This window comes from Protopterus annectens, chromosome 1.part1, assembly GCF_019279795.1.
Source record: "Protopterus annectens isolate FY-2018-M chromosome 1.part1, PAN1.0, whole genome shotgun sequence".
Taxonomy (NCBI): Eukaryota; Metazoa; Chordata; order Ceratodontiformes; family Protopteridae; genus Protopterus; species Protopterus annectens.
The window spans coordinates 1,561,575,266-1,561,588,640 of NC_056726.1; positions in this window are offsets into that span (position 1 = coordinate 1,561,575,266).

A 13,375-nucleotide genomic window follows, 5' to 3' on the forward strand; every position below is an offset into this window, starting at 1 on the left:
CTATACACAGATTAGTAAACCTACATTTCCACCATTATGTACTGTACTACTACGTACACATGACATGCCTCACATAGATTATGTGCATGGGACATAACACACTACCTTTTACAACATGTAATATTCTGAATGCCACCATGGATGGTGAGATAACCCATCACACATAGGATGTGGAGTCATGTAGTGCTCCTACAGGCCTCGACAAGTGATAGTGTAGTAGACATTGTATCAGCATGATGTTTCAGGCGAGTATGATGCATGATACTAACATGTATGTCACTACCCTCACTGTGGCCAATTTGGCAACAATATCACATACATGGGCATTGTTAAGGGTCACAGACCACATATAGTTTGCCAAAAAAATTCTAAGCTTCTTTCCTGCCTTTCCTGTAACTAGTCTAGTCCAGATACAGTTTTGATGTATCCAGGACTGTTTGTAAGCATCTGAGTGGTTCTAAAAAGTCTGCTCTTTAATTGTTCCCTTAGATCTGCTAGTTCTCTCCTCTCCTGCACTTTTACTAGCTTATTAGTCTACCACTTTACCAGTCTTCTTGTAGCAATTATTGTAGCATACAAAAGTGATACAAGCACTAAATGTTGTACAAGGAAACAGATCCAGTACTTATTATTAATGCCCACCCCTCCAGGAATGTCTAAAGGTCAGTTCCTTGTGGTTTCTCCTATTAACCTGGTGAAGTTGGGCATCCTGAAGCAATGTAGCAACTACCTCATGTACACTGACAACCAGCTCCTCTTACCTCCCAACACTGAGACTTGTGAGAGATGCACTTATATATCCAAATTAGAAGCCACACACTCTCCAGCCAATACCAGAATAGCTGATCAAGAGGAGAAGGTCAACACTAGTACCACACACACCACATGGAACACATAGCCGTCCAAAACACACACCAGCACTGCCTTCACAAAAAACACAAACCACACACCTACCTTCACAGAGGCTGTCATTACAAATCTACCCAAACAGCAGAGGCCTCCAAAACAGAAACACACTTGACCACCACAACACAACACCAATCACAAGACACATAACTATCCTAAACAGTGTGCCACTCAACCAAAGCCCCTACAGCAAAACAGCATGTCCAACACAATAGTCATAGTTGACTCAATAGTGAGGCACACTGATGTCCTACTCACTAGGTTGAATAAGGAGAAAGTAACAGTCAGCTGCCTGTCAGGTGCCAGGATCTGCCACATAACACACACACTCAGGTCCCTCAACAACAGGTACAAATAAGACTCTGTCATTGTACATGTGGGTGTGAATGACCTGAGACATACTTCCCTGGACTACATGAAAAGAGACATGGAGTAGCTCTTGGATTATATAGCCCAGGTGGGTATGACCCAAGCCCTGAGCAGCATTCTATCATCACCCAGAATTATACCACAGTACAAGCAGTAACTGATTGATTTCAACAATTGGCTAAGTTTCTGGTGGCGTTCCAAGGGGATACAGTGTCTGTCTACCTGGGATAACATGATTGACAGACCTCAATGCTTTACTAGAGATGGGGTGCATCTGTCAACCCTGGGCTTCCGGATACTAGACAAGGCTCTTGCCACCCCTATAGTGCCTTTATAGGCTGTGTTCCAAAGACCAAATTACCACCATGACAGCTACAAACTAATGCACTCTGAGTGTCATGCTGCCCAATGCTAGAAGTGTAAATATCAAAATGCACTCGCTCAAAGCACCCAATGGAGAACATCAACATTTGTGCTGTAACACAGACCTGGTTCAAAGCAGCAGAAAGCACCACTGCACTACCAGGATATAACTCATTTCATACCTTTCAGCCCAAGAACTTGGACCGAAGCGCCAAAGGCAGTGGTGTTTCCATATTAATAAAGGATGCATACACCTCCAGACTGGTAGCCCAACATAACGCATCAGAGATACTTCAGATGCAGCTAACATTGGGTAAGACAGTGATTCAGGTCATAGCCTGCTATAGGCCTCCAACTATGTCCTAAGACCCACACTCCATGTTCCTAAGCACCCTGGAGAATATTAGGGTCCAACCTAACACTCTCATACTGGATGAATTCAACTACCCCTCCATTAACTGGGAAAAACTACTCACGTAGCAATACACTTGCTCAATGTTTCCTGGAATTCATTAATTCCAATGCCCTGGACCAGCTTGTTCATACCCCAGCTAGAGGTAGCAACATCCCTGTCCTGGTCATTACTAACATGTGTGACCTTTGCTGTACACCAGTAGTCAACTCCTCCCTGGTTAGATCCGACCACAAACTAATCACCTTGGAAATTCCCATCCCTCCCACCCCATCTGCAAAGGTTACCACCATGAAATACTTCTCCAAAGCTACCCTTGGGCTCCTAAAACAGAGGTGGCTAACTTTGCGACACCCATGCAAATGGAGAATAGTTGCATGACCACCGGATCATACACCAATGCACTGTATGAACATGTGCACAAATGCATGGATCTCGCCATACCCAATAGAACCAAGGCACTCTCCTCTAAAAAAGGAAGCCAATCTGGTGGTCCCCTGCTATAAAGAAACTCTACAACAGAAAAAAAGAAACTGATGCAGAATAAGGTGAAGTCCCAAGACTGGAAAAACTCCCTTATCAGCCTCAACAAAAGGTTGAGATCCCTCATCAAATCCTCTACAGCTAGCTATGAAAACAGAATTGCAGCAGATAGTAAAGACAACCACAAGGCCTTCTATAGTTATGTAAAGAATCTCCATGGCAATACCCAGATTTGTTCTGAGCTACTGTACAATGGTACCTTATATGCCAAGCCAACAGATATTGCCAATATACTGGCCAACAGATTCACTACTAACTTTACCCCTCTCTCCCCATCAAAGGACCAATCACAATACCAGTAGATTGCCAGGCACCCAATATTACTGCTGCGCAGGTTAAAATAGCACTGACTAAGGCCAAGAATACAGCTGCTATGGGACTTGACAAAATCCCTGGCTGTGTTCTACATGAACTACAGAGTGAACTGACACCCCACCTGTGTGCCCTGTTCAATCAAAGCTTCACCTCAGGTTTTGTCCCTACCGAATGGTACACCACTACAGTCATCCCTCGCCACAAAGGAGGAACCCCTGCAGACCCCGGAAACTATCGCCCCATTAGCCTGACAAGTCTGATAAGCAATGCTATGGAATGCATAATCATGGACCTAATAAACAAGGATATAGGGAATCTCAAAACTCTGGATCCCACAAAGTTTGGTTTTGTGAAGGGGAGATCATGCCTGCTCAACCTGGTTGACTTCTTTGAGTCAGTCACCAGAGCTGTGGATGATGGCAAGGTGGTTCATACAGTCTACCTTGATCTGGCCAAGACCTTTGATACCATTCCCCATGCAGAAATCATAGAAAAAACACTAAGCTAGGCATCATCCCCTATATAACTAGGTGGGTTGCAAACTGGCTCACAGATAAAACCCACAGTCTGAAAGTAGCTGACTCCAAGTCAGACTGTCAAACAGTAATGAGTGGAGTCCCACAAGGTTCAGTCCTGGATCCTCCCCTGTTTGGTATCTACTTCTCTGAAGTCCAGGCCAGTACGAAGGGACTCTGGTTGACAAAGTTTGCACACAATTGCAAGTTGGGAGCTATTATTAACTCCCCAAGTGATGTTGACATCCTGCAGAAAGGCCTCACTGAGACCAATGACTGGTGTCAGAACCATGGCCTTAAGATCATTGCTAAAAAATGTGTCATCATCCCCTTTGGGAAAAACTCGGTTCCCATAAATTACCACATTAATGGTAGTCACCATTATAACAGACCTGAGAACACAGGTTGACAGCAACCTCTCTTTTAACCACCACATTGGCACTGTGGTCAGAAAGTCCTTCTATGTGGCATATCTCATTAATAAGTGTTTTCCATCCAGGAAGAAAGAGGTCATTGTCTCCCTCCACTCTTCCCTCATTAGGTCAATCATCGAGTACAATGCCCCATTTGGCATGTACCTCAGTAGACACCTGCAACAACTGGAGAGGCCACAAAAGTACCTCACAAAGAGGATCCTAGTCCTTAAACACTTGTCTTATATGGACAGACTCAAAAAACTCCAACTATTTTCTGTTACATACCGCCTACTTAGAGGCGATCTCTGCATGACTTACAAAGCCATGTCTGACCCAGCTCTGTTAGAAATGCTACATCTAAAGAAATCCCAATCCCTTCACACCACAGACTCCACAGACATTAACCTCATTACCACAATCAACAGAGCATGCTGGAGGGACAGATTCATAACCCAGAGACTGCCCATGCTCTGGAATAGACTTCCCATACATGTCAAACAGAGAAATCTTGATGAGTGGGGTGGGAAATAGAAAATTCACCCCAGGGATCACTCCAGTGGCTCTACTTGACAGAGGCACTGGGAACTAACTTTGGGTGGCATAATGCCAGCATAATCCTATGGGCTAGGCTTGTAAAGGCTCCAGGTCCATTAGCCTAGTACCCACCTTTGAACCTAAACATGTAGATGTTCCATGGACATCTGCATAGAGGACTGGTATGGCCTGCACAATGGTTTAACATGCTGCATGTGAGGCAGATTCCATTACCACGCTATATAAAGTAATGCCATCGGGAGATGGTAAACAGGTGTGGATGGTGCACCAATCAAAATGGTATTAGCCAAACAGGGTATGATCTTCACCCAAAGAGACACACACACAGCTGCCAATAATGAGATTAGAATGCCTACCTAGTTATTTCTATTATAGTTTTATGCAGTTATCAGATGCATCACAGAGCTTATATAATTTCTCTTACTCCCGAGGTACTTCTAAGGTGAATGACATTGGCAGGCCTAGTAAAGTAGGGTGCAGGGACATTTACAGGGTGGTACACAAATCTAAATGGTATAGCACACACAGTATTTGATTCACACACACACACACACACACACACACACACACACACACACACACACACACACACACACACACACACACACACACACACACACACACACACACACACACACACACACACTTGCCAGTATTGAGATTAGAACTCCTGCCTATCTAGTTGTTTCTACTATAGTGTTACGCAGTTATCCAGGCATGTCTAATGGCCAGCTCCCTACACTTTCTCCTATTAACCTGGTGAACCTGTGCATCCTGAGGCAATGTAGCAATTGCCTCATGTACACAGACAATCCTCTCTTCCTACTTACTAACACATCCACTTGTGAGAGATGCACATACATAACCAAAATGGAAGTCACACTCTCTCAAACCAAGACTGAGCTAGCCAGTCAAGAGGAGAAAGTTAACACACAGTCCACACCTCATAAAACAAACAGCTGACTGGATCATACACCACCACACCTCTCACATAGTAACACAAAACACACACCCATTTTTGTGGAGGTTCTCAGTAAGAATCTTCCCAAACAGCAAAGACCTCTGAGGCAAAAATGCAAGCAACCATCTCACCCAAACACAACCCCCAAGACACATAGCCCACATAAACAGTGTGCTACTCAACCTAAGCTCCTATGGCAAAACAGTCTACCCAATACACTAGTCATTGGTGACTCCATAGTAAGGCGCACTGATGTCCCACTCACTAGGTTAAATAAGGAGAAAGCTACTGTCAGTTGTTGTTGGGTGCCAGGATTTGCCATATAACACATGCACTTGGGTCATTCCACAACAAGTCAAAGTATGACTCTGTCATTGTCCATGTTGGTGTGAATGACCTAAGACGTACCTCCCTGGACTACATGAAAAGAGACATGGAGGATCTCTCAGATGTTGTAGCCCAGGCAGGTATGACCCTAGCCCTGAGTAGCATATTACCATTGCCTAGAATGATACCACAGTACAACCAGAAAATGATTGACTTCAACAATTGGCTAAGTTTCTGGTGTCATTCAAAGGGGATCCAGTATCTGTCTGCCTGGGATGACATGCTCAACAGACCTTGATGCTTTGCCAGAAATGGCCTGCATCTGTCACCCCTGAGATTCCGTATACTGGCAAAGGCTCTTGCCACCCCTATAGTGACTTTTTAGGAAATACCCTGAAGACAAATTTACAACCATAACAACTGCAAACAAATGCAATCTGAGGGTAATGCTACTCAACACTAGAAGTCTAAATCTCAAAATGCACTCTCTTGTGTCACTCCTAAAACTGCAGAACATCAACATCTATGCAGTAACAGAGACCTGATTCAAGGCTCCAGAAAGCACCCCAGTGCTATCAGGCTACACAGCATATCACACCTTTCGACCCCCAGACCTGGACTGAAGCCCCAAAGGAGGTGTGGACTGAAGCCCCAAAGGAGGTGGCGTATCCATATTCATAAAGGATTCTCGCACCTCCAGATTGGTTGCCCAACATAATGCATCAGATATACTACAGGTACAACTAACACTGGATAAAATTGCAATCCAGGTTGTAGCCTGCATTAGATCCCCCACAATGTCCCAAGACTCCCACTCCACATTCCAGAACACTCTGGAAAGAATTAAGGTACAATCTAATACCCTTATACTGGGAGACTTTAACTACCCCACCATTAGCTGGGAAAATTACTCCTGCTCCAACTCATTTGCCCAACGATTTCTGAAATTCATTACCTCCAACGGCCTGGTACAACTCATTCTCACCCCCACCAGAGGTAGAAACATTCTCGATCTGGTCATCACAAACATGGGGGACCTCTGCTCTACACCAGTGATCAACTCCTCCCTGGTCACATCTGACCATAAGTTAATCACAGTCAATATCCAAATCACACCCTCACACCCCATGAAGGAAACCACAGTGAAAAACTTCTCCAAAGCCAATTTTCTGCTTGTAAATACAGACGTGGCAAACCTCACATCATCCACACTTACAAAGAATAGGTGTATGGCCGCTGAATCATACACCAAGGTGCTGTATGAGGATTTACACAAGTGCATGTGTCAGGCCATAGCTAACAGAGCCAAGATCATGTCCTCTGAAAAAAGGAAGCCTATTTGGTGATCCCCAGCCATTAAACTCTACAACAGAAGAAAAAAAAACTGTTGCAGAAAAGGACAAAGACCCAAGACTGGAAAAATTCCCTTGTACGTCTCAGCAAAAAACTGAGATCATAGGTTCATATGTTCATAGGTAGATACTAGGCTATCTGCCCTAGGGCATTTATAAGCCTAGCCAGAGTGTATTTGGCTTCCACCTCCCTATTAGATTAGCCTACTGTGCCTCTGTAAAGTAGGTCACAGAAGGTACCCCTTTAAGATTAGTTTACTGTGCCTCTGTCTAGCAGGGACACAGAAGAGATCCCAGGGGTGAATTTGCGATTTCCCATCCACGCTTCCAGATTTCGCTTGAAGAGGGTCAGCGAGGCGCTATGTCTGACATGAATTGGGATTCTATTCCAGAGTGAGGGGAGTCTCTGGGAAATGAATCTGTCCCTCCAGCATGTCCTATTTATTTTTGTGCTGAGGTTTAGGTCCCTGGAGCGTGTAGCTCTAAGGGACTTGGATTTTTTGAGGTGGAGCATGTCCATTAATTCTGGGTTTGACATGGCTTTTTACGTCAGGCATAGATCGCCTCTGAGTAGGCGGTAAGCAACTGAGTAGAGCTGGAGTTTCTTTAGTCGAGCTGCATAGGACATCTGTTTGTAGCCCATGATCCTCTTGGTGAGGTACTTTTGGGGTCGCTACAGTTACTGCAGGTGTCAGGTAAGGTACATCCCAAAAGGGGCACTGTATTCAATTATGGGCCTGATGAGTGACGAGTAGAGGGGCACAATGACCTCTCTTGATCTAGATGTGAACCCTTTCGTGATAAGATGGGCTATATAGAAGGTCTTTCTAACCACTTTGGCAACGTGATTATCAAAGGAGAGATTACTATCTACGTTGGTCCCCAAATCTCTAATTACTTCTTCCATACTTAATGGATTACCACCTATGTGGTAATTTGTGGGCACCTTGTTTTTCCCAAAGGGGATGACTATGCACTTTTAGCATTCAGCTTGAGGCCGTGGCTCTGGCACCAAGCATCCATCTCTGTGAGACCCTTTTGGAGGATGCTTGTGTCAGCTGGAGATTCGATTATGGCCCCCAGTTTGCAGTCATCTGTGAACTTTGTCAGCCATAATCCCCCCATGTTAGCCTGAACCTCAAAGAAGTATATACCGAACAAGAGAGGTCCCAGAACTGAGCCCTGTGGGACACCACTTGTAACTGGTTTGGATTTAGACATGGCACCTGCGATTCTGACCATGTGGGTTCTATCTCTGAGCCAGTTTGCAACCCATCTTGTGATATAGGGGTTGATATTTAAGCTGGTAAGCTTATTTATGATGCCCAAGTGGGGCATGTGTTTGAGTCCTAGGATCCTCTTTGTGAGGAATTTCTGTGGCCTCTCCAGTTGTTGCAGGTGTCTAGTTGTTGCAGTTGTCTAGTGGTGCTCATCAAAGCCTACAAAGCTAGTTATGAAAATAAAATTGCAACAGATGCTAAAGATAACCACAAGGCATTTTTTAGTTACATCAAGAACCTGCATAACAAAACACAGGGGTGCTCTGAGCTACTGCACAATGGCACCACTTATACTGAACAGATTTTGCCAACATTTTGGCAGACAGGTTTAGTGGAAAATTTACCCCCCACCCTCAAGAGGGCCCATCCCAATACCCAATAAATGCCAAATCCCTCATATCACAGCTGCTCAAGTAGAAGCTGCACTATCCTAAGCCAAAAATACAGCTTCCATGGGACCTGATAATATATCTGGTTCTGTGCTACATGAATTACAAAGGGAACTGGCACCTCACCTAAGTGCTCTGTTCAATCACAGCTTCACATCAGGCTTTGTTCCCACCGAATGGTGCACCACTACAGTCATTCCACTCCACAAAGGAGGCATGACTACTGACCCAGGAAACTACTGCCCCATCAGTCTGGCAAGTCTGATCTGTAAGGCCATGGAGCACATCATTATGGACTTCATAAATAGGGATATTGGGAATCTTCAAACCCTGGATCCCTGACAGTTTGGGTTTGTGAAGGGCAGATCATGTCTGCTCAACCTGATAGACTTCTTCGAATCTGTCACCAAAGCGGTCGATGAAGGCAAGGCAGTCCATACAGCCTACCTTGATCTGGCCAAGGCCTTCAACACTATCCCCCACTCAGGGATCATTGACAGACTCACCAACCTAGGCATCAACCCCTACATCATAAGATGGGTTGCCAACTGACTCGTGGACAGAACCCACATGGTGAAAGTAGTGGACTCCAAATCCGACTACCGGGCAGTCACAAGTGGTGTCCCACAAGGATCGGTCCTGGGTCCTCTCCTGTTTGGTATATACTTCTCTGAAGTTCAGGCCAACACCAAAAGGTCCTGGTTGACCAAGTTCACTGATGACTGCAAACTGGGAGCCATTATTGACTCTCAAGCTGACATTGACATCCTACAAAAAGGCCTCACAGACACCAACGACTGTTGCCAGAACCATGGTCTTAAGCTCAATGCAAAAAGTGCATCATCATCCCCTTTGGGAAAAACTTGGTGCCCACGAACTACCACATCAACAATAGCCCTCTCAACTCCCAAGGTGTGATAAGAGCTCTAGGGACACAAGTGGATAGCAACCTCTCCTTTGACAACCATGTGGCCACTGTAGTTAGAAAATCCTTCTATGTGGCACACCTCATTACAAAGACATTCTCTTCCAGGAAGAAAGAAATCATAATCTCTCTTTACTCATCGCTCATTAGACCCATTATAGAGTACAATGTCCCATTTGGCATGTACCTCACTAGACACCTGCAACAACTGGAGAGGCCACAGAAATTCCTCACAAAGAGGATCCTAGGACTCAAACACATGCCCTATACAGACATACTCAAAAAACTACAGTTATTCTCCATCTCATATCAACTACTTAGAGGCAATCTCTGCTTGGCATACAAAGCCATGTCAGACCCAGTATTTCTAGACATGCTTCATCTGAAAAAGACTCAATCCCTCCGCACCACACAGTCCAGGGACCTCAACCTTATCACCACAATAAACACAACCTGCTAGAGGGACAGGTTCCTAACCCAGAGACTACCCATACCCTGGAATAATCTCCCCATTCATGTCAAGCAGAGCACCTCACTGGCCCTCTTCAAGAAAAATCTTGATGAGTGGATGGGTAACAGGAAATTCACCCTGGGGATCATTTCAACAGCCTTGCTCGATAAGGGTACAAGGAACTAATGTCTGGCAATAGGACGACTGGGTATGTTCCTGGGCTAAGCTTGTGTTGTGTCCAGAGCCATTAGCCTAGTACTCACCTACAAACTTATGAACCTAAGAGGAACCTGGATGAGTGGATGGGCACCATAAATTCTTACTGGGGATAGTGCCCACAGCCTTCCTGGACATGAGCAGTCATCACTAAATGCAATTTTGGGTATTGAATAGTACCTTTACGTTATTACATTAGGCTTAAGTAGCTAGGCTGAAAATGACCTCCGGTATGATAGTCTTGCAATCTCCTATGATCCTATGATCCTATCAGATGCACCACGGGGCTTATACAATTTCACCTAGTCCAAAGGTACTTGTAAGGTGAATAACATCAACAGGACTAGTAAATTAGAGTGAGAGGAAGTGTAAAGGGTGGTCCACAACTCAAAATGGTATAACACACACAATATAAGATTCTTTCACACACAAACACACACACACACACACACACACACACACACACACACACACACACACACATACACATACACTTGCCAGTATTGGGATTAGAACTCCTGCCTATCTAGTTATTTGTACTACAGTGGTACACAGTTACTGCATGTGCTACAGAGCTTAATGGACTAACAATTGGCTAAAAGTGCTGATAACTGCACAGCTGAGGTAAAGTATTACAGGTGGAAGAAAGTCTGCCTTCAGTTTTTCCCTTAGATCTTGCTAGTTCTTTCTCTCTTGCACTTCAAATAGCATAATAGGTTTGCATTTCAACAGGTTATTGTATCACTAAGTGTAGCACACCTGGGAGCCATCAGCAGTAATCATTCATCACAGAATTAACCCCAGTACTTAGTAGTCATGACCATCCTTCCTGGCATGATTGAAGTGCAATTTTCTGTGCTTTCGCCCATTAACCTGGTGCACTTGCCCATTCTGAGGCACTATTGCAACTGCCTCATATACACAGACACTCCTCTTCTCTAAACTTCAAACACGCGGACTTGTAAGAGTTACCCCTATATCACCAAATTTGAAAATATGCACTCTACAGCGAAGATTGGACAAGCTGGTCAAGAGGATAAGGTCAACACCTGCACCACACTATGTGGAACACATAGCTTGCCACAACACCCACTATCACAGCCCTGATATACACTCACAAATCACACACCCACCTTCACAGAGACACTCAATGGACAGTTACACCACCAGCACAGACAATCAAGACAGACACCCACTCGGCAAATGCCACAGGAGACATATGTCATGTACACAGTGTGTCCCTCAACCAAAGCTCCTCAGGCTAACCACCTAGCCCAATACTGAATCCAGGACTGCTTTTTAGTTCCTGTGTTGACCCAAACCTTACTTGGATGGAAGGAAGTTTCTCTGTTCACCAGCGAGAGTGGAGAGCTTTGAGCAGTTTTTCTGTCCCTGGAGGAGTGTTTTTTTAGCTCAGAATTTGTAGTTTATTGGCCATTTTGAGCTAATTTCTATCCTTTTTATCTTCCTGCTATAAAAACTCACTTTTGCGTGTTTTTTTGTGCTTGTATCAGCTCAGCATGAACCTGACCAGGTGATCTGCAGAGTCCTACAGCAGTAGAAGGAGAAAAGAGAGACTTTGGTTTGATTTAAGTAGCATTTATTTGATACAAAAAAGCCCTTTCCAACTGTTTAATTGTACTTATTTACTGTTTTGCACTTTAAACTTGTTTTTATAGATCATTTGAACTGTTTTAACTATTGTAGACTACACAATCAAGTGTGATAGTCATTTTTCTGTGTTTTAAAGTGATTATTTTCTCTTAACTGCCTTAAACTCTAAAAACAAACAAATAAAAATAAGCTATCCTATACTTGTTTCCCTCCTTTCTGAAGCTAGTATAGAGTTTGCTGAATCCAGGACTGTTTTGTAGTTCCTGTGTTGACCCAGACCTTACTTGGATAGAAGGAAGTTTCTCTGTTCACCAGTGAGAGTGGGGAGCTTTGAGCAGCCTTTCTGTCCCCGGAGGAATGGTTTCCAGTTCATAATTTGTAGTTTATTGGCCATTTTGGGCTAGTTTCTATCCCTTTTAATCTTCCTGCTATAAAAACTCGCTTTTGCACAATTTTGCACACCGTGCAGTGCTGGTTAGTCTAAACAAAGTCTGCTCTTCAGTTTTTCCCTTAGAACTTGTTAGTCTTTCTGCCTAAAGCACTCAGACCTGCATCTTTCAGCCCAGGACTTGTTCAAAACCTATTGCGGCACTAGATAAACCCCCAGCACTCAACCCCCGCATTTGCCAAGAAGGGAATAGTCTTTTCACTTCCCTACTTATACAGGCATATCCAAGAGACAGCTCCCAGTGTACTCTCCAGCCTATCTGATGAGCCTGGGCATCTTGAGGCAATGCTACAACTGCCTCATGTACACAGACAACCCTCTCCTCCTACCACCAAACACTAACACTTGTGAGAGATGCACTTATACAGCCAAGCTAGAGGCAAAGCTCTCTCCAATCAAGACTGGAACAGACAGTCAAGAGGAGAAGGTAACAACTTACAACACCCCACTCCCTACACATAGACCAACTAAACCAACACCTCCAAAACCCACACATAATAATACCAAGACATATACGGAGAATCTGATTAAAAATCTAAATCTGCCTAGGCAACAGAGACCTCCAAAGCAGACACATAAGTAACCTCCTCCCACCAACACACCTCAAACAACACATAGCCCACAAACTAGGTGTGCCACACAACCACAGCCCATAAGGCAAAACAACATACTCAACACACTAGTGATAGGTGACTCTAGAGTCAGGCACATTGATGTCCCACTCACCAGACTAGACAAACAGAAGGTTACTGTCAGCTGCTTGTCAGGTGCCAGAATCCGCCACATAATGCATGCACTCAGGTCACTACAAGGCAAGTACAAATATGACTCTGTCATAGTCCATGTTGGTGTAAATTACCTGAGACATACTTCCCTGGACTACATTTAAAGAGACATGGAAGAGCTCTCTGATTTTGTAGCCCAGGCAGGTATGACCCTAGCCCTGAGTAGCATCCTGCCTTCACCAAGAATGATACCACAGTACAAGGATAAGATGATCAGCTTCAACAATTGGCTA